A 20,062-nucleotide genomic window follows, 5' to 3' on the forward strand; every position below is an offset into this window, starting at 1 on the left:
GTTTGTTGGCTTGCTTCTCTCTGATCTGCAAAGAAGGAGGTTAGGAAATATCTTTGGTCTCATCTTTCCTGTTATGATAAATAACTGATCTGTGGTCGGAGCCGTAAAGTTCATAACCTACCCAGAAAAAACTTAGGAACAAACCACTGCTGCTGCAACATTATGTAAAGTGGAAAACCTATTTTCCTGGGGAGGGGTGCTGCTTAAAGATGATTTCACAAAAGAGGAAGCCCTTGCTGTTTATCCTGCTTGATCCAAATGTGCAACATTTCCTGTGGCCAGATCTGCAGTAAAATCAAAGGGGGCAGCCATTTTCTGTGGTCTATTGCTTCCTATAGCGTACCCATATGAGAGAGGAAGAAAGTCACCCTTTGTTATAAAACTACCCCTAACCTTCCTTATCTGATCGATCAATTAAAACCAGCGATGCATTGGTAATAACCCCACAGTGTCCAACTGATAATCTGTTTTTCACAGCCGTCTGGCGGAACCGCTGTCTATTTTAAGGTTGACAGAAAGCAGTTTTACATATTCTGCAAGATGGAATTTATCCTGAAGATTTGCAAACACAGAGGGGCGACAGCTGATAAATCTTTGCTTGCAGGAGGTCATCAAGTGTTTGATTGTGCAAAACAGCTAAATCTTGGGGTTTAGACACACAACACGACTAGAGCAATCTAGAAATGAAGACCCCTGTTAATAATCAACACGTACGACCAAATCTTGCAGTCCTGACACGGCATAGTCGCTACTGAACTCGGGAATTTTGCGTGTTCAGGCACTGCGTTATCTTAATTTCTGTGTGTTTCAGTTGTCCCGGAAGGTGCTTAGGGACTCCGCGGTGGGCAGCTTTACAAAAACAGAGTAGGGACGGAAAGTCAGACAGACAGACGTCAGGCCTTGTGTCAGATGCGGACAGGGGCCAGTGCCGGCGAGCCGCTGGCACAAGTCGTGTCACTGGAGGGCAATGGTCAGCGCGCTGGCTAACAGCGCCGGGGTTCGCAGGCCTGCGAGCACACATTGCTCACCCGGACCACTGGCGGGACTGCACTTGGCTGCGTACAGCTATTCGCCAGGTACTTACAGAAGTCGGTGGCAGATGAAGAAGGCTGTACAGTCTTTCAGGAGCGCCTGGAGTGCTACCGCACGCGCAAAATTATACGAAGAGAAAGTTATTTGGGTTACAAAGTCAGACACAGAGCAAACGCCGTAGTTAAGATTACCTGCGCAGCTTTGTTTCAGGTCCCCAGTGTATCTGAATGAAATTACAGTCTTTAATTGCACCCTGTGCGTGTCACCCGTGATGGCTCCTACCTGCGCCGAGCAGTATTGGGCAAGTCTGGGAAACGCGGAGTGCCCTCTCAACGGACTTAGGGGAATACCTCTGCAGGCTTTACCAAGGGGACAAGCCGTGCCCGGCGGAGAGGAGAGCTGGCTTTCTCCGTTGTTTAGGACCGAAGTTGTAGTCTGATGAGGAGGAGTTTCTTTAAAAAGTCTGTGTGTGTGCAGAGTTCCCCGCAGCCATGCGCGGGGAATGCAGTTCTTCCCGTTTTCTGAAGCGCTGAGGTAACTGTGCCTCCTGGATCCTGGCACCCCCTCAGTCCCGAAACGATTGATGAAATCAGTTGCCAGCCGGAGTGCTGGGTGGGTAACGCGGGAGACAGGCAGGATTCCTGGGTTCCACTTGTGTCTGACTCAGTGAGTGATCTTCGGCAGCAAATGTAAGTCAAATCAGGGCACGCTCTGATCTGTCACGGAAGGCAGTTATGGGATTAATGAAGGTTTGTCAGAGCTCGCTCAGTCAATACTGCAAAGCACAGGCACAAGTAACTCGGGTGTTGGGTCCCCTTTTGTCAGGGACAGGCTGACAGAATCGACGAGGATGCTGCAGCGCGAGGCAATGCTATTCTTAGTCTGCTGAGAACGTATGTTCCTTCTCAGTACAGGGCTTGCGGTGGTGTTCTCTGCCCTCCCTTTCACTTAATCGGCCGCCGCCATCCACAGTTGCCTGAATGAAGTCATTGAACCCCCATACCATTTCAGCTGCATCCTCCAGAGTTCCCCTCTCTTTGCCTTGGGTCTGCATCCCTGCTCTGCGTCTCACAGCCAAGGACGGACCCAAATCATCTGAGGACACAAACATATGCACATGCACCGGCTACTTCGCGCTAAGTCCAATTCTTTTGGGATAGGTCAGATTTACTTTTCATGCTCTGAACAGCTTACAGGACTCGCACCACATTTCTAACGTTTCCCTGAGGCATCAGACTGACTGCCGCTGTGCAGAACAATGGGGTAATCAATGCAGGCACAGTGGGGCTGTCTAATTCGCCTGGAGTTGGGACAAAATCCACGGGAAGAATTGGGCCAAAAGGCACGTTCCCAGAGCGAGTGTCTACAGCATGCAGTCGGTCTGGTTCTTTGGGAGAGCAGCAGACTTGCGGAGCAGCCTCAGAGCTCCTCCGTCAATGGTCCCGCAGCTCCAGGGGAAGGTAGCAGGGCTGTTCTCCTCCTTGGATCCTCAACAGTTCCAAGGAGGAAAAATAGAAGAAAACGCTCTTTATTGGATACTGCCCGCTCAGTGGTACTGGGAAGAGCCTGAAAGACAAAATTCAGTAATGAAACGGTTGTGCGGAGCATCCCACAGTTGGCTCGTGTGCGTCACTGGCCCCTAAAATCCAGATGCCCGCTTCCTGCCCAGAAATCAATATCCTCATTCTGGAAATATCAAAATGCTGAAAGCGAGCGTACCAAATCTGAGACAACTTAAATGTGGATATGTTTTGCAAATTATCAAAGAAAAAAGCATTTGGCTTTCATTTAGATATCGACCCTTTACATTTTAAAATATTTCTTATATAACTTTCGTCCCCCTTGGTAAAACGTTTTCAAATGAAAATGAAATTTAATTCCAAAAAGGTTAGCATGGAAGTTTTGGAATATTAAAACATTGAACTATGTTAGGAGTCATGAAAAATGATTCAAGTATTCCTATAACCAAAACTACTCCAGAACTTGGTCCGATATCCGTGTGAATCACAGTAAGCCTGAGTTGTTTCTGTGTGCTGTTTCTCCGTCTTACTGACGGCTTTCGCTGAGAAGGAGTTCGTCAAGACGGCTTTGTGTTACCTATTTTACAGTAGTTAACTCATCAGTTGGAAGTTAGTCGGAGGTTAGGAAACATCATGAAGTTATCAAAAACCTGGCATTTTAGGATGAAATCAGTTAATCTTTAGCCTCACAGGGTAGAAAGAGGAACTGTAATTGCAACACTGAACTGTGTTTTACCGTCATTATCACGTAGAAAGCCCTTCAGATAATTCTATAATTAGCACGGGACATGTAACGGAGGGAAAAATACCTGACACGAGAGGAACTTGGTGGATGTTTCCATTCACAAATGGGATTTAGCTGGCACGCCGGTGCGATCTGCTGAAACAAAGCTCCTTTGAGTACCAAGCCGGAGCTTGCGATATCTTAGGGCAGCGGACACCTGGACCTCGCCTGGGCGGCACGGCTCAGACAGCTGCAGTGCCCATCGCCGAACAGCACGCGCGGCCGCTGGGGAGCTAACCGTAGTCACCAAGCGGTACGCGAGACTTACTCCAGTCAGGCAACCGGCTACGTTTGTCTGATTCCCGAAATACCTTTCAGCACAATTACTGTTTCAGTCAGATCACTGAATTAAAACCAACTCCGTTTATCGCACATGTTGATGTTTATATAGTACCTGTCATCACTCACTTAAATGGATAAGAATATGGATAGAGATTAATTCCTGCTCTGTATTTTGTCTTGAAATGTAAACAGTGTTTTTAACTACTAATTCCTGAAGTGTGACACTTTGTAAAAGATCTTCCTAAATCTTAACAGTGGTTACCGGCGCTTAGTTCAGGATTGGTTTGCTCCAGCGTTATTTATACAATGAACAGAGTGTTTCAGTGATTTCATCTCTGCTGAGGAAACTCAGTTAAGTTTTCAAGTGTTCAAAATCCAGGTTCTAATGCTGAATCATGTAAATAAAAGATGAAAAAAGGAAAGATGGGTTCAGGATTCTGTTAGCGAGGTAAGAAAACCAAGTTGGATTTCTTCTGTCGTTTAAGAACAGTTCTTCAGAAATCGCCTGCCTATGGTTTTTGAGTGGAAAACTGCTGTTCACTTAAACTGCTGTGGGGACGTTTCTGTCTTTGTAGAAAATGTATTTTTATTGGGAAAAAAAGAGAAAATCTATGAATGGAAAGTAATTATTTTGTCTAAGGGATGATAAAAATAATTTTCAATATTACTACTCGTAATATGACCTTGGGCTAAAGGACGTGCTGATGGATATGGGTTGAAGACTGAGGAGCCCTGGGAAGGGGACAGTTTAGTAGCACCACCACGTGCAGTGGATGATACGCGGAGTTGTATCGTACCAACGTAGGGGCCCAGATTTCCAGAGTCAGATACCTTAGTAGAGGCTTCTGATCGATAGGCATGGTAAGAACGTGTCTAAATGCCCAGTTCAGACTCAGATCGCCACCCTAAAGCCACAGATCTGGCATTCAGAGCTGCCGTTGTAATGGGGCAGCCAGAGAGCTCCAACCGTGAGAGCTGAGCCGTGTCTGGGCAATGCCTCTGTCCCCATCTCCTGTAGGATACGTTGGTGGGAAAACTCTTCAAGTCTTGTTTCCAGCTTCTGCTGGCAACTGTGGCTTTTAATCCTGCTCACATCCGAGACGAGCTTTTTCTTCCCCCTTTTCTTACTAGAATCCCATTCTGGCTCTCATCCTCTCACGAGCAGAAGCTTTCCTTCGGTTTCTAGCCCAAATATATTCATGGGTGTTTTATACCTGTTTTCCTTTAGTCGACTTTTAGTTTCAGCAGCTCCTGTACTATCTCCCCGCAGAGTACCTACAGGCAGCAGTAGCTTTAATTTAGCTAGGGGAAAAAAAAGCCCCACACTCTGCTCAGAGAAGAGAATGTAATTCAAACTCAGGCCATTTTCTCCTCCTCGGCACCGAGCCTCCGTCACCGTGCAAAGCGCTGTCAGCTCGGCTGGCTGCGTCCTCCGCTCTCTGGCCGCGGTGGGGGTCCGGGCTGGCGCAGGGGTGACATGTCCTGCTTGTGAAACATCCCCCGGTAAGGGGGGGCACTCTCACATAGTCTTCTCTTCAGCGAGCTATATCAGTGAATTCCAACCAGAAAATGCCAACTGCATAGCATTCCGACCGCAGTCGCTCCAGCTAGAACGCTTCACATGCTGCCAGAGCGATCAGCGGAGGGGCAGCGCTCTCCGCCGCTGCATCAGCCGTCCTCCCAGCGCTGCTCACCAGCGAATCCTCTCGTTCAAGCACTGACGAGGCGTGTTCCCAACATAACAGAAACCAGATGTTGTGCGTTCATTGTATAATCGTGCAGCTGAAAAGAGGTTACGAAGTGGCCAGATAGCACTGAGCGGTAACCGCGGGAAAGCATTCTGTGAAACGCCTGCGGACCAGGTTGGACGTAGCCACTCGGTGCCCCGGACGGGGGCGTTTGGGGGAGGTTAACCCTCGTTTTGACTCACATGTAAATCTCTGGAGTGATCCGTGGAGTGTGCCCCTATGAGACGGGGCCGCGTAGGCCCCACACCTCTTCACCCACTGACCGGCCGCGGCCGGCGCGGCGCCCCTGCGGCACCTGAGCCCCCGTGGTGCGCGCGCAGCGCAGGCGGCGCGTGGCGCGTCACGGTCCGAGCTTTGGGCATGGCTAGTTCTGCAGAACAAACCCCTCCAAGGGTTCCGGTCACATCTAACCTTTGCATTTGTGTTTGCACTTCATTCGTTCGCGTGTGTATTCAGTGGGCCAAACTTTGTAAACAGCCAGATGGTCGCAGCCCTTATATCAGATCTGCGTTTGGATGTGTATGGCTGCGCTGCCAAAATAACAGTTTGTCACCATTAGCAATTGCTGACAGTATCATCAGTAATCTAACATTATTGGGTAAACAGGATTTTTGATTACAAGATTTTTATTCTCCCAAAGATTAGAATTTCAAGAATAGAAATAGTTATTCAGCATTTGATATCCAGCCAGACCAGTTGAATTTTCGCTAAAAGAAATAAATCCAGCTACGGCTAAGCAGGGAGACTTTGTAAACTTAGCCAGATAACTCAAAAACTTGACCGGTCCCAAAGCGCAGATAATTTATGGTTTGAAACCTCATGCTATCACCACAGGACCCAGGGAAGAAGTTCAAGGGATACAACATATTTCTTGTCAGAAGCAGTATAAAACGACTCTCTCCGCTGATGACGTTCTAATGCTTGTTACCCATCCAGATAATTCCATGAAATCTTTGCTTGAACTTGTTGACAAAGTCGCTTCAGTATCTTCCTGTAATACTAATTGGACAAAGTCAGGGCTTATGCTAGTCTTTGTTCACTGCTAGTAATTAACTATTTCATTCTTAACTGGAAGCCTTAGGGTTTCACACCCTCAAGGTGTACGCTCCGTGCAACTGCTAAATTTAAAGGTTAGAATCGCCACAGTTATCAGGGAAGTGTCAGCAGATTGATTTCCTTTAAGTTTATCTTGGTGGGGGAGACTGGCAACTAATAAGATTATGATTGTTCCAAAAAACAATTACGTATTGAACAGGCTGCCAGTTGCTATAAATCCTGGTACTTTTCGAGAGATGGCTCCATTATTAGCAATGTTTTTGTGGAAAAACGGGAACCACAACATTGGCATGAGGAAAATCCTGGAGATTGATAAAAGCCAGCTTTTGTTTGGAGGCAGAGTATCGTTTTGGTTCTCACCTCCTGAAACTGAAAGAGGCCCTGTGTGGTTTTACCCAGAGGAAGCTCAAGCCCAGCCTTGTTTATTAAAAGTTCGAGCAACACTCTTATCTCCCCTGAAGAATCAGGTTCCCGGCTGGCGTGATTCACCCCGGCTGGAGCCGGAGGGCTCGCTGCCGGCCGGGCTGGGCGTAGCTCTGCCCGCCGTGACACAGGCAGGAGCGAATCCGCCCCGGTCTTCCAGAGTTTCGCATCCGTGAGGACGTAAGGTGTGTAAAATGCGTGCCGATGGCAGCGCGGTCTCGGCTGCAGAGCTGAACCCCGGAGGTGCGCCGAGGGCGCGAAGGGGGACGCCGAGCAAAGGGCAGAGACCAGCCTTGGGTCCTCCCCCCCCCTCCCCCGGCTCCTCCGCTGTCCAGAAGCCCCTCGCCGTGCCTGGGGTAGCTGCAGACATGCTTTCTAGAAAGGTGTTTTGGGGGACGCCCGGTAATTGTAATCAGAGAAAAACGGATTACGCCCTGAGACCCCCTGAGCTGCGTTCCCGGTCCCTGGAAGTGCCCGTGATACGATGGAGCCTTTGAAGCTGATGAGCTGTGAGAAGTCTCTGCAGCATACTGCGTTTTCGCATTACGTCGTATGCACGGTACCCGAGTATGTCCGCCCGCAGGTGAAAATTGTCTTTTACTTCCCTGGGTGTAAGAACGCGCAGAACGTAGGAAAATGAAAAGCAATAAATATACTAACGAGCCTGTTAGAACTGTGAAAAACATGTGAAATATCTAAAATAGCAGTAGGTATTCTATGGAGTTGCTGGCGTCTCTGGGATGACCTCATGCTTTTCTTGTGCTGGAATGACCTGCACCTCTCGCTCCTGGTCGTGTCTCTCCGGGTAACCTGGTTTTCTCAAGACCAGCTCCAGATCAGAGAAAAATCCGGCTCCGTTGAAGTGAATGGGAATTTTGCTACACACAGAATCTTATCCCCAGATTTTCAAACATGAGGAGATGAAAATTTGGCTCTTAACCCTCCCTTGGGATCCTTGAATTAGTGGTTCAACTTCCAAAAGCTCTGACACCCACTGATTTCAATAGGAGCTGCTGGAGCTCTCTGAAGAAAGGTTGTTCATTTCCAACACTAAATATGGATGGTGGAATCTTAAAATTAGGCTCCTATTTTTAAAAATCTTGGCCCAAATCTTTATTAATACCACACTACCATGTGTCCTGCATCTATTAGCAAACATAACAGCATTCAGATCCACATCTGCTGTATTCTCTAAACGTGGGAAACAAAAATGGTCTTTTAATCAGATTTAGATGAAAAGCTCTCTCTGAAATAATGATAGCCAGTTATGGATAGTCCGTAATTTGCTATTAGTTACAATAATCCCCAACAGCGCAGAGGACAAGTGGTATGTGTATATACTGTTCCCAGAGAGCTCTGGTAATTGGAGTAATTTCAGCAATTTCCAATTCTAGAGGAAGTAACTGGTCCCAAGATGTTACCTAAAGTAATTCTTACTGACAGTGTTACAGGCTTGAAACATTTTCTGCTATGCCAATACCACAAACTAGCTGTGCAATTACAAATGTATTTGTCACTTCTGTATTTATGTTATTAACACTGGTAATATAAAAAAATGCATTATTTAGGACAGTCCCTGCCTATGTCCAAAAGAAAAAAAAAAAGAGAGTTTGATATGTTGCTAAAATCAGCATTAAGTCAGCTCTCCTCTGATATAATCTCGCTAGAATTAACCAGCTAAATAGGGCTGGCTCTGATCTGAATTCGGATGGGAAACCTCTTGGTGTAGTGTGAGCGCTGGGGGAAGTGGTAGTCCTGTAGGTGGCTTGAGTCAACAGCCCCGCACTGCTTTTACGTTGCGTTGGGCTGCTGAGAGCGCCGACGGTGCTTTTAATAAAAATTCTGTGGGACGTTTTGCAGAAAAATTAGTCCAGATGTTGTAGCTGGATTTCAATTTGGCTATCCTCCGCTTATCTCTCTAGAAACAGCAAGAGTTAGGGTTGCAAAAGATTTTCCATTGCAATCCTTGCTTTTAGCAGGCTCCCGATTTCCTGAGCTGCGTGCTTCTGTTTGCTGAAACTCCTCGAGTTCGCCTTCTGTTGTGCAGGGAGGTACAGCACTCTCGGTGCTACGGTTGGGCAAGATCTCTTCAGCCGCTTCTGGTGGGGGGAGAGGAACGTTTTACACATTCCCCAGCATAAACCAAACCACCTTGTTGTGGACAGAGCTCTGGTAAAAATCTCCTTCCCCCCAAAATGGCTGAAGTGTGAAGTTGGAAACCTGGGACAAACAAGACGGTTGCGGCTAAATGATGATTACAGCCAGATCTGTGTATCTCTCCTTTTGTGTGCGCCTGAGCAGAGCCCTGCGGAGGTCACGGGACCCGCTGGTGGCACAGGGCACCGCTGAGCATGGCAGGGCTGTTAGCGCTTGGCTCTGCCCAAAGCAGGCAGGAGCTGCCTTCGGTTTCTGCTGCCTCGAAAACAGGTCCCCTTAATAGTAACATTGCAAAGCAGTACCAGGACTGTCTCCTACGTCCCCTAGGAAGCGAGACACAGGGGTAGGGAGAAGGAAACCACACAAAAGCCTTGTTGCATTGCTACATCGGCTTTCTGCGTTTTATTACTGGAGGCAGGGTCTGGCTCCTCATCTGCTTCTCGTCAGGGCTGAACCCTGTGGTACCCATGTACGTTTGGGCCGTTTGAGGCTACCATAAGAAAAACAATAATAAATAACAAATAAGCAACTGGAGTCTAAAGCTGTAGGATGAACTCCTTCCGGGTCCTAGTGGGGTGGTGAGGTCCCGCTGGACCAGGAGAGCCCCGACTGCCGGTGCAGAAGGGCAGAGGTGCCTGCGGGACCCCGTCACGGGGCGCACCGAAGCACGCCACGCTGCTGCGCGGTTCGTGCTCAGCAACAGCGGCTCCAAGCAGGGTCGGACCCTTGCTCGAAGCCGGCTGCCCCGCCGCGTCCTGTGCCCCCACTTCCTACCCATAGCTTTGGCCCACACGTTTCAGGAGATCTAATCTCCTTGGGCTTTCTTTCGTAAGACTCCAACCTCTTTTGTCTCCTGCCTTGTCCCTGGCTTGCAGGGAGCTCCCAGCGTTGCTGAGGGCATCCCTTTGTGTAAATAATGTATATGCCTCAGTGGCTCCTGAATATTTCCGACCCTTTATTGTTGTGGTGCCATGCAGAGAGGAAGCATTTACAGATCAGCCTGTATTTCATTTCGGGGCACTGACCTTCCCCGCTGCTTTGCAGTGAAATGCATTTCAGAGCACGGTGTGGCACTGCGTTTGAGGATGACTTTGACAGCAGTCTGTGCATTGAGGTGTTGGATGTGTCCGTCTTTCGGGACTGGAGATGACGTCAGCTCAAAGGCTGTTTCAACCAGGACTGTAGCAGGGAGCACCCAGGCACGGTCCCCTTCTGGCCCGGGTGCCGCGTTGGCCCCTCAGGCTGTGCCAGCCAGAGCTACGAGGGGCCCGAATGAAGACAAGACCTGAAGGGTACCTGGCGGGCTTTTCCCTTGCTGCTCAGCGGTGGTCAACAGTGCGTAGTCCCCCAAATCTGGAAGATACCTGACAGGTTGAAAAACTGAAAACCGGAGGCCACACCTTTAATGCCCGTTTAGAAACACGTATAAAGCATCTGGTTACCCCCGTCTGGGAAGCTAACCCACAGAGAGCTGAAGGTATCTGGCAAAGAAACACCTTTTGCCTTGGGCTTGATTTGGGGAGGGAAAAAAAAGTAATATTTCCAGTTTTTTAATCGGTCTTTGGCAGCCACGGAGCACTGCCTTACCGGATTGCAATATTATAGGCTGCAGCGTGCACTGCCAGTGAGGACTTTCGAGTACCTGCTCAGTGCCTGGCTGATGTGGCGCTGCTGGGGACGAGCACTGCGCTGAGCTTGGGCAGAGGTGAGGGCCACGTTTGTCTCCCGTTTTTTTCAGCTATAAGGCATAGACACGTTCTCATTACATCAGTACGTACTATAGCAACGTGCTATCCATTACGTGACATCGTATTTTAGATCCTGTTACCAAATTTCTCACTGGTAATAGCCAAAGCAAATGAAAGAGGATGAGGGATTTTTAATATATCCTGACGGTAAATAGATATGACCTGCGTGAAAGACGGATTTTCAGTTTCTTCCTACTTCACCAAGGCTGAGTCCTTTTCTCAGCTTTTTGCATTTCAGAAGTCTGTTACTACTGGGGTTTTGCTGATAGAGCATCAATGTGTTTGAAGGTAATTCTGTTAGGATTCAGTTGCTTATGAACAGTTTCACACACATTTTCAAAATTCGTTACTTAGTACTGTACATAGATCATCTTATTTTAGGGTTCCCGAGAAGGCGAAGGCAGGATCTTAGCACTCAACCACTAGCTTTCGAAAGGAGCCTGCTGTTGACACAGCCCAGGCTGGTTTGTGTGCTCTGGCTGTACAATCCCTACAAAGAAACCTGGGAGGCTGGGCAGGCGTTCTCACAGGGCTTGGAGCTGGCTGCCTGCTGAAGAGAAATTGGGCACCCGGGTCCCATCGGTGTCCTGAGCCCTGTTCCCTCAGCGCGCACTCGATGAACAGTCCGTATTAATGAAGGACACGTTTTTCTGCTGCCCCCATCGGCATCTCCCAGAGACTTCCCAAGGGGAACTTGTGCCGGGGAAGGTGCAAGTGAGTGGGATGAGTCTGACATGTGAAACCAGAAAAGGTTATGAAACACGGTTTAGGGCCTCTGAAAGGTTTCCTCACAGAGGAACGCAAAAGCAGCTCCGCACAGTAGCGTAATCGTAACAGTTGATTGGCCGTAAGCCACAGCTCCGTGCTGTCGCAATGTGTATTTTCTGCTGTTGGGACATGCCATGATAGGAAGCTCTGAGATAGCCACCGAGTAACAGCAGCAGACCCATATCAGGGCCCTTCCTATTTTTGAAAGTGGGGTAAAAATGGCTGGGAACAGAACTGGGAAACAGAATTGCCGTAACCTACAGAGGAACAGGGGCCTGGGGTGAGAGGGACCGTGGCTGAGCAGGAGGGGTCTTCCTGCTGAAAAGAATAGTAATGGACTACGGGTAAGATTCCTCTCGGAGGCACACGGAGTGTCCACAAGGCACTCACTGATGAAGCACACATTCGTGTGCCACATGCCCAATTCATCATCATTTCAAAGCCGTTTCACCATTGTTTCCATTATAGCCCATTGTAATAGGCTTAGATGGGAATTATGTAAGCACATTCATTCTGGAAATGACCTGGGGAAAGAAGAGCACTGACATACTACAGCGAGAGGATAAGGAGTGCTGTGAACTCCAGGTGAGGTGGAGGGCAGCATGGATTCCTCGGGTAATTGCTAAGCCCAACACAGGTAGAGGCAGTCAAATCTTATTTTTAGTTATGTTTTCCTGAGAGGATGATTGCTGAAGTTGGCGTCCCACTGAGGTGGGCAGCATTTCACCTTTGGAGCAGCCCATTCTGCTTGCATGGATTAGCACTCGGGAACTATTACTTCCTACTCTTTGTAGGCTGTAGTACCACGTGTTGATGGTCGCACCCAGCCTCCGATGAAGATGTCAAAATGTTTTAAAAAATTAACTTTAAAAAGTTAACTTCTAGCTCACCCGCACTCTTACTCCGCTTCATGCAAAAGCCCAATTAAATACCATTAGCTCATATAAGGAGAGATCTGAGAACTCAAATTCTCAGCCTAGACTCAGCCAGGCTTCCATTTTACTGCCATCCCAAATTCTGGGTCCAAAACATTTGCAGCTAAAGCGGAGATTAGTGTCAGTAAAGTTGCTGTAAAGATGCAGAAATGAATAACCTCATCTCTAGAAATAAGGACTGGAGCATATTTAGGAGCAACGCCTCCGTATGCCTCCTACGTATTTGATGAACACTGTCCGACAGACCGTTAGTCAGGGATGGACCTGGAGCAGTTGATGTACTTAAAGCATCGTGACACTTACTAATGCGACGCAGATCTCTTTTTAAGGCATGTGACGTTTCCAGAGCTGTTGAGCTGCTGTAATTTCTCAATGAAATCAGAGAGATGCAGGGACCTAGCATTAATTTCCAGCACTGTATAGATGTATCTTAATACAGGGTTTAATTAATGAACAAATTAATCACCAAGTGCTTTGTTTTTTTTCATTAACCCGTACGTATTATGTTTTGATAGTCCGACGGGAAGTGTTCTACTTTGTTTCTCGGCAATACTGTGTATTCGGTTTTTATTGTCTGTGATAAAAGCAGCTCAGCCTCATTGTTATCCCAGGATTTGGGTGACAATAGGGAATGCATCACGGCAAAGCTAGAGCCTAGCTGAGAGCAATTTTACTGTTACAGGCGCAATTACTGTCCATTACAAATTCCAGGAATGAGCACAACCATAACTTTAATAGGTGACTATGTTGCAGCAGCATAAAAAGAAAAATGGCATCCCTCCCTCAGCTCAGAAGAACAAAGAAATAAATAAAAGGCTTTTGGTTGCATGCTCTGTATTAAACCCAGGCAGTCCCCAAGGCATTTGGCTCCTCAGTGGGAGGCAGCCCTGGCCCCTCCCTCTGCTGCAGTTTCGCTCGCTCTAGGAGGCCCTCTAAGGCCCCGTCGCGCGCAGTTAGAAGGAGGCACCTGCGCAGAGTGCCGCCGGCTTCAGCGCGTCTGCGCGGGATCGCGGGGACCTGTTCCCCCTGCCAGCACCCGTGTGCCCGCGCCACCCCCGGCCGCAGCAGCCGCTCTTCTCCCCCAGAGGAGGGACGGGCGTTTGTGCGAAGACTTGGGCCGTTCCAGGCCCACAGCATAACTGACGTGGAAAGGCATTTTCTTTTCTTGCCGTTTAAAAAGCGGCAGCTGAAGCTCAACTGGAGCTGTTCGCGTTTGCTTCCCACAGTTCAATTATTACTGCTTTAAATAAAGCTTTTTTTCACTAGAAGTGAAACTCGGACCAAGACCCCATTTCAGGAAAGCACTTCCCTATCCAGATAGCACTAAAGTAAATTCCTGATTTTAAGCAACCGCCCAAATGCCATTGACTTTCTATCTCTTAAAAGAATTGTTTAGGCAAGTGGATGAAACAGGTCAGAAACAAATACAAAGTTGAAAAAAATCAGTCCGTTTACATTGCCTATAACCAGAGAGCGGCAGAAATGCTAACTACGGAAGAGGGCAAGTGCTGAAAGTCAAACTGATCTCCTTTTTTCCAGCAAAACTCTTTAATCTAAATGTTCTAAAAGTTATAATTAGTATAGGACGTATGGACATGATACTCTTCATGTTCCCGTATTAACGTCTCCTCATATCGCACCCGTGTGCGTGAAGAGTACTGGGAGCGAGTTACTCGGTGAAGACTCTTCAAGCGCCTAATACCTTCCTTGCCAAGGGTTCTCATTTTCTTACAGCTTCAGTAATTAATGCAGCTATTGTATGAAAAGGGAAACTGTCTATACAGGTTCTAGACAACATGATTTCCATGCCTACATTTTGTAACTTTTTAATTAATTTGTGCTCTTGAAGTAACAACATTAACATAATTTGTTGCAGAGATTTAATCACATATGACACTTTAGCTACCCAGACATTTGTATTTGAATAACTGTATAAGGCTACTCATTAGAGCAGGATCCCCAAATGTAACAGACTGGCTTTCCTTCCCAGGCGTCTGTCCTGTCCTCGAGTAGCCTTTTGTGACTCTTTGGCAGCGTGTTGAATTTATGGAATTATGACCCTATGAAATACAACCGCATTTCTGAAGGAATAATGGAGAAGTTGCCTTTTGTGCCTGATTTAGGGGCCCAGCAGCTCAAACGTGCCTTTTGTTCCCCGAGGCACCGTGGCTGCGCGGCCGCGGGCAGCGGCTGCAGCAGCGCAGTGCGCAGCCCGGATGGGCTCCGGCGAGCGGCTGTGCCAGGGCACGGCGCGGGCACCGGCGCTTTGTGCGCCACACACAGCTCTGCCCCTCCGGGCGGTGCCGCAGACCTCCGGCCTTGTAGGAGTCAAGTCCGTGGCCACCGAATACCATTCACGAACAATGTGAGAGCAGAGAGTTGACGGTCGAGACTCCTTACTGCTGCCACGGACTTGGCGTGGTTCTGGCCAAGTTACCTGTCTTTCTACAGCTCCATTTGTAAACCGGGGTAACTACAGCCCAAAGCGTTGTACTGAGCTCGGCTGAAGTATGGTGATGTGCTAACGTGAGAGAAGGTGGTATATAGAACACCCCGAAAAAAGCTGTGCAAGCGCCTGGGGTCGTTACAATAGGCTTTCTCTGAGTAAACGACACAGAGGCGTAAGTGGTGAATTTCGATTTGTTTTTAATTTAAAGTACACCTATTCGATGAATTTTTGTATGAATGCATTTGCGGGCACTCTGGCTGTTGTCAGTATTTACATCTGTAAAGGTGAAAGTCCAAGGCATAACTCAGTGGTGTTAATTCTTATTTCACTTCATGGGAAAAAGAAACAGAACAAGGAGTTAAGTGCTGCTTATTCTTTTTTTTTTTTTTTTTCTGTGTCAATAATCCAACCAGTTTAAATGTATATTTATTCTATGTTTGAAATAATGCAAACTATTCAGAAAGCTATGAGAGCTATGAAAAACACAGGGCTTGGAAAACTGGCAGTTTTTGTGGTTTTGGGGTTTTGAGTAAAGTTTCACAACCAATCAGCCCAGAATAATGTCCGGTAAAGGCATTTCTGCTTGTTAGTCTATTTATTTATTTACTTTGGCATTGCGAGCCAAGGCAAGACACATTTGGAGGAAGGTCAGTGAAAATACTCCAGATCTGTCAAAGGGTCTGGTGCTGCAAAGCGCGGAGGACGCGCTGTCACTGGGGGGGTGCTCAGCACCCTCCGAGGCGGTGGTGCTCGCTCAGGAGCAGGCAGGAGCACAACCTGCCTGCTCGGGCAGCGCGGGCGCTCGCAGCCTGCCCGAGGAATTTGCACAGAGAGTAAAATCAATATTGGATCTGTTTGACACTTTACTCTGGCGGCCACTGGTTTCTGTGTGTCTCTTCCTCTGCTGGTGGCCCTGATCTCATCTGCCTCGTTGGAGATCTCTACCCTTTGCGTGATATTGCGGGTCTTCCAGCACCGCCCCCCCCCAGCGCCCAGCCTGCCCCAGTGGCGACGCCTGAACCATTAACCGAGCCCTGGCAGAGACGTCGAAGAGAATGGATGTGGTCTGTGGTTCCTTGTTCCCCCCTCCCCAAAATGTGCTAACATGTGCCATACAGTATTTCGCTCTTGGGTTTAGGTCCCCGGGGTGCTGGGATGGCTCCAGTGCAGGAGGGAAGATGTCCCTAGGGGGATACGTTTGCTCAGTGGTCTGCTCAGCTCTTTCTGGGCACGTCCAGTGGGAGAGGCTCCCCCCGCTCAGCTCTCGCTGGGGGCTGCCCCGCGGGGGCTGGGGGATGGCTCCAGAAGGACTGAGGTGTTCCCTGGGGAGCGCAGCCCGTCCTGGGCTTCAGCGTTAGTTGTCTCACTGTGCTTCAGCCCCTCTTGTCCATGGCAGTGCCGAGTCCCCATCACCGCAGGGGCCCGAGCGGTGGTCCCACCGTTGGGGCCCAGAGAGAGCCTCCCCACGGGCCGTGCTGCGCCTCGCTGGGGCGGGGGGCTGTGCCCCCCAAGGGCCAAATCGGGGCTTCTGGTTGTGTCCCTGCGTGTGACAGACGTGTCCCAAATGTCTGCCACCGGGAGGTGTCTGGGGAGGAATAAGCAGTTTTGGAAAGTGGGGGCCACCTCCCATCCTGCGCGCCCCCTGCAGTCCGGCCGGGCCCCAGGGGTGTCCCCGCAGGTGTCCCCGCAGCCGTGGGCGTCCCAGCGCGGCAGTGTCATCTCTCGGGGCCACCGCAGCCCTATGGCGCACCGCCGAAACGGGGCACTGCTGAAACGGGGCGCGGGTCCCGCTCTGCCGCGGCCGTGGCACAGCTCTGTCCCGCCGGGGTCGCCCGGAGAGTGCCGTGTGTCGGCCCCCGACACGGCCCCCACCGGGCACCCAGGGGTGGTCAGAGGCCGCTGTCCCCCCCTCGGTGTCCTTGCTGCCCTGGCTGCCGCTCTCCCACGCCTGAGCCGGGGCCGTGGGGTGAAGCAGCCGTGTGCCTTTGGCTCCCGGGCGGCCGCGGCACGGGCTGGATGTCCAGGCAGCAGAAGCAGCCATCGGCCATCCCATCCAGCAGCTGATGGCTCTCTGCAGCATGGGAAGAGAGGCCAGGGGAACGCTTTGTCGGTTTGTTTTTCTTTTTTAACCTGAAAGGTCAGTCCTGGTTCTCCCCATCCTCTCCTCGGTGCCCAAACAGATTGTTCGGAGCCGCATGCTTCCATCGCGCACATTCTGCACTACATTAGTTTAATGGCACTGTCACTATGAATTGCAAACTTTCTCAGCTCCCCCCTGTGCTGGTGAAACATGGCAACATAAGGAACATCTGTTCCCTTAGCCTTTGCTGGAAATGGGAAACATCATATTGCATTTTTGTTATTAGCCTTATTTGGATGCCAGTGGTTTTGTTTCTAAACACATCAAGGCAGCTGAATAACCTTAATTGAGTACTACAGAAAAAGCATGGTTTCATGCAAATACAGCTGCCAGCATAATTATTAGGACAATACTGAACTTCTATTCCCGAGATCGGTTCCAGTTCCTTGGTTTTTATATTGCTCCCTTGCTGCTGAATTTCATTATAAACATCTCCACACAAACCGATCTATAGTTAGGCAGTAAACAAGTTAAGTCCTTATTTTTTTTACATTAAAAAGCCAAACAAACCTAACAATTACAATGTGCATTTGAGCCTTTATTTATACACAGAATGAATCACCCAATCCTCACTAGGAATACCTACGGCAGGTAAATCTCCGTCTTACACGACTTCAAGACTTCTAGTGTGATTTCATTAAAGACAACAGACTCCTGCAGCTCCTATGGAAGACAACAGTATGTGTAAATGGAATCAATTAATAATTCCCAGATTTAATTATAATGGATTCATTGTTATTGCACGACTGACCGCAGCATGCAAACGGCAATTAAGCAAAGCACATACATGCAATTCTCAAGTCCACCCATTCTATAGCATCACTTCGTTATTGCGCCTGAGGGCAAGTCAGAGACCAGGGATACAGCGAGGGCACAAAAAGAGGCAGGATCTATCCCAACAATTTTGTCAGTGTCTTTCTGCACTGCAGGATACACGCATCCTTCATGATAGGCACGCTTTCAACGAGCCTTCGTGAAACTATTTCACTTTTGTCTCGTCTCCTTTACCAGCTTACTGGAGCATTCCAGAAAACTCTTAGCCAGGTGCGGCTTGCTCGGTTTTTGGAAGGTTTGCCTAGATATGGAGAGGTCGTTGGTGAAAATCGGGCTTCTGGTGGGAGTGATGGGGGGGCTTTTTACTCTGCAGATTTAATTAGGTTAAATTTTCTTCTAGACCCACAGCAGAATGCAAGGCTGCTTTGGATCGCCCATGAAGTATGTTTGGTCTAATTCCTGGGAGAGATGTGCTCATTGTCACAGAACAATTGGATCTGGTGTCACATTAGTAACAGTTTCTCTTTAAGAAAGGCAGACTGGGAGACCGGCGGAGGTTTTGCAGGTCAGGATTGTGTTGTATCAGCAGAACTTTTGTGGGGAAGCTCGCACAGCACGTGCCTGCCCGTCTGGCTCGGGCTTCACAACTAATAACATTTACTCCAAATTTAAAGAAGCGCAAAGGTCAGCAAGCCAAATTTAGGCTGGGGGTATCTTTACTGAGGCCCTTAGAGCTGATAAACTTGGCCTGATGTTTGCTGTTGGAAGAGTGAATATGAGAACAATTCTTCAAGTGTTTATTTTCATTTTTACAATCACAGAACAAGGCAATTTGCAGCGGAGCGTTGCATGCAACTCTGCTCTCAGAGCGTAAGTCTCAAAGGATGCTGGACTCAGGTTTTGGTTTAATTAATACTGGAGGTTTCTACCAGCTTTGGGCTCATTTCTGTCTCCCCCGGTACCTCCTCTCTGAGAAACACCCTCCCTGGATACTGCGGCTGCTCTGGTCATTTGAAGTGGGAAATCTGTACTGATGGTACGTGCCGTGGTAGTGGTGGTATATACTTAGTTTTCGCTTCGTAAAACTCATATTCCCTTACAGCTTTGTCATATCCCCTGGTGTTATTGCACGTCTCCCAATTACCGTAGTGTAATTCTCAGCTAATCAGTTAAACACGTGCCTGGGACCCCAATGCAGTCTTGCCTACGCCCCTAGCAATTAAAACAAAGGCAAAACTGCCTGTGAATTTTTGGATGAGTTGATATTAACCAGAATAAAAGTTGTGTGTGCAACTGAAAAGAGCCAAAGACTGAAAACTAGGAACGAGTGCCGTCCTGTCGAGGGAAGATTGGGACGGCAGAGTTTGTTCAGTGCTTTGCTTGACCTATTTTATTCTATTTTAACAAATCTGCATTAGTAATTTTGCAGTGGTTTGTAGTTTGAGTACAGTGTGTGCTATGCTGTATTTGGGATTTGTTATTAGTAAACAGTCCTGAATGCCGTGTTTGTGGAGCCGGAGCCGAGGGTTCCTTTTCCATGCAGTTCAGCATGGTATGTTCCCCATCGTCACATGTGGAACTCTGATGAAGAGAACACAGACCCAAGTCCTCTTGGAGTTAAAGTCTGTGGCCATCTGTTTTAGGAATCAAAGAGGGAAACTTTAACGCAAGCAAAGCACTGCAGTGTCCCGAGACACCAAATTGTTGGAGAATCCCCGTTTTTTAAATCTTTCCAAGCAGATTCATGTCTTGGAGGTGGATCTGAGACCCTTCCTCTCCTCTGACCAAGCCAGTTCCTGGGAGTTTGCCTGGGCTGTGACTCATGTGCCTCCAGGCCAGCGCCACCACTTGCTGTACGTGACACCCAGGGCACCCCGACTTCCCCGAGCCGAGCAGGGGTGACGGGCGCCTCGGGGAGCAGCTCCCCCGCGCTGGGACAGGGCCGTCGCCCGGTGCCACGCGGCGCCCGTCCCCCTTGCGGGCTGGGGCAGGGGTGGCGGGCTGGGACACCGAGTGCCCCGGCGAGGGGAGCTGGCACGGGCGGCACAAGTTGCTCCATCAGAGACGGGGGAGAGAGCAGGAAGCAAGCGGTGACTCACAGTCCGCACTCTCCCCGCTTTGCTTTTGAGGCAGCGGAGCCAGGCACAGCCCCGCGCTCAGGGCCGGCTGCTCCGGCACAGCGTGGTCCTCGGTGAAATTCATTGCATCTGGTGCTGTTCACTTCCTTTCCGTTTTTATCTAGTCTT

The sequence above is a fragment of the Vanellus vanellus genome (assembly GCF_965231255.1).
Source record: "Vanellus vanellus genome assembly, chromosome: 12".
NCBI lineage: Eukaryota > Metazoa > Chordata > Aves > Charadriiformes > Charadriidae > Vanellus > Vanellus vanellus.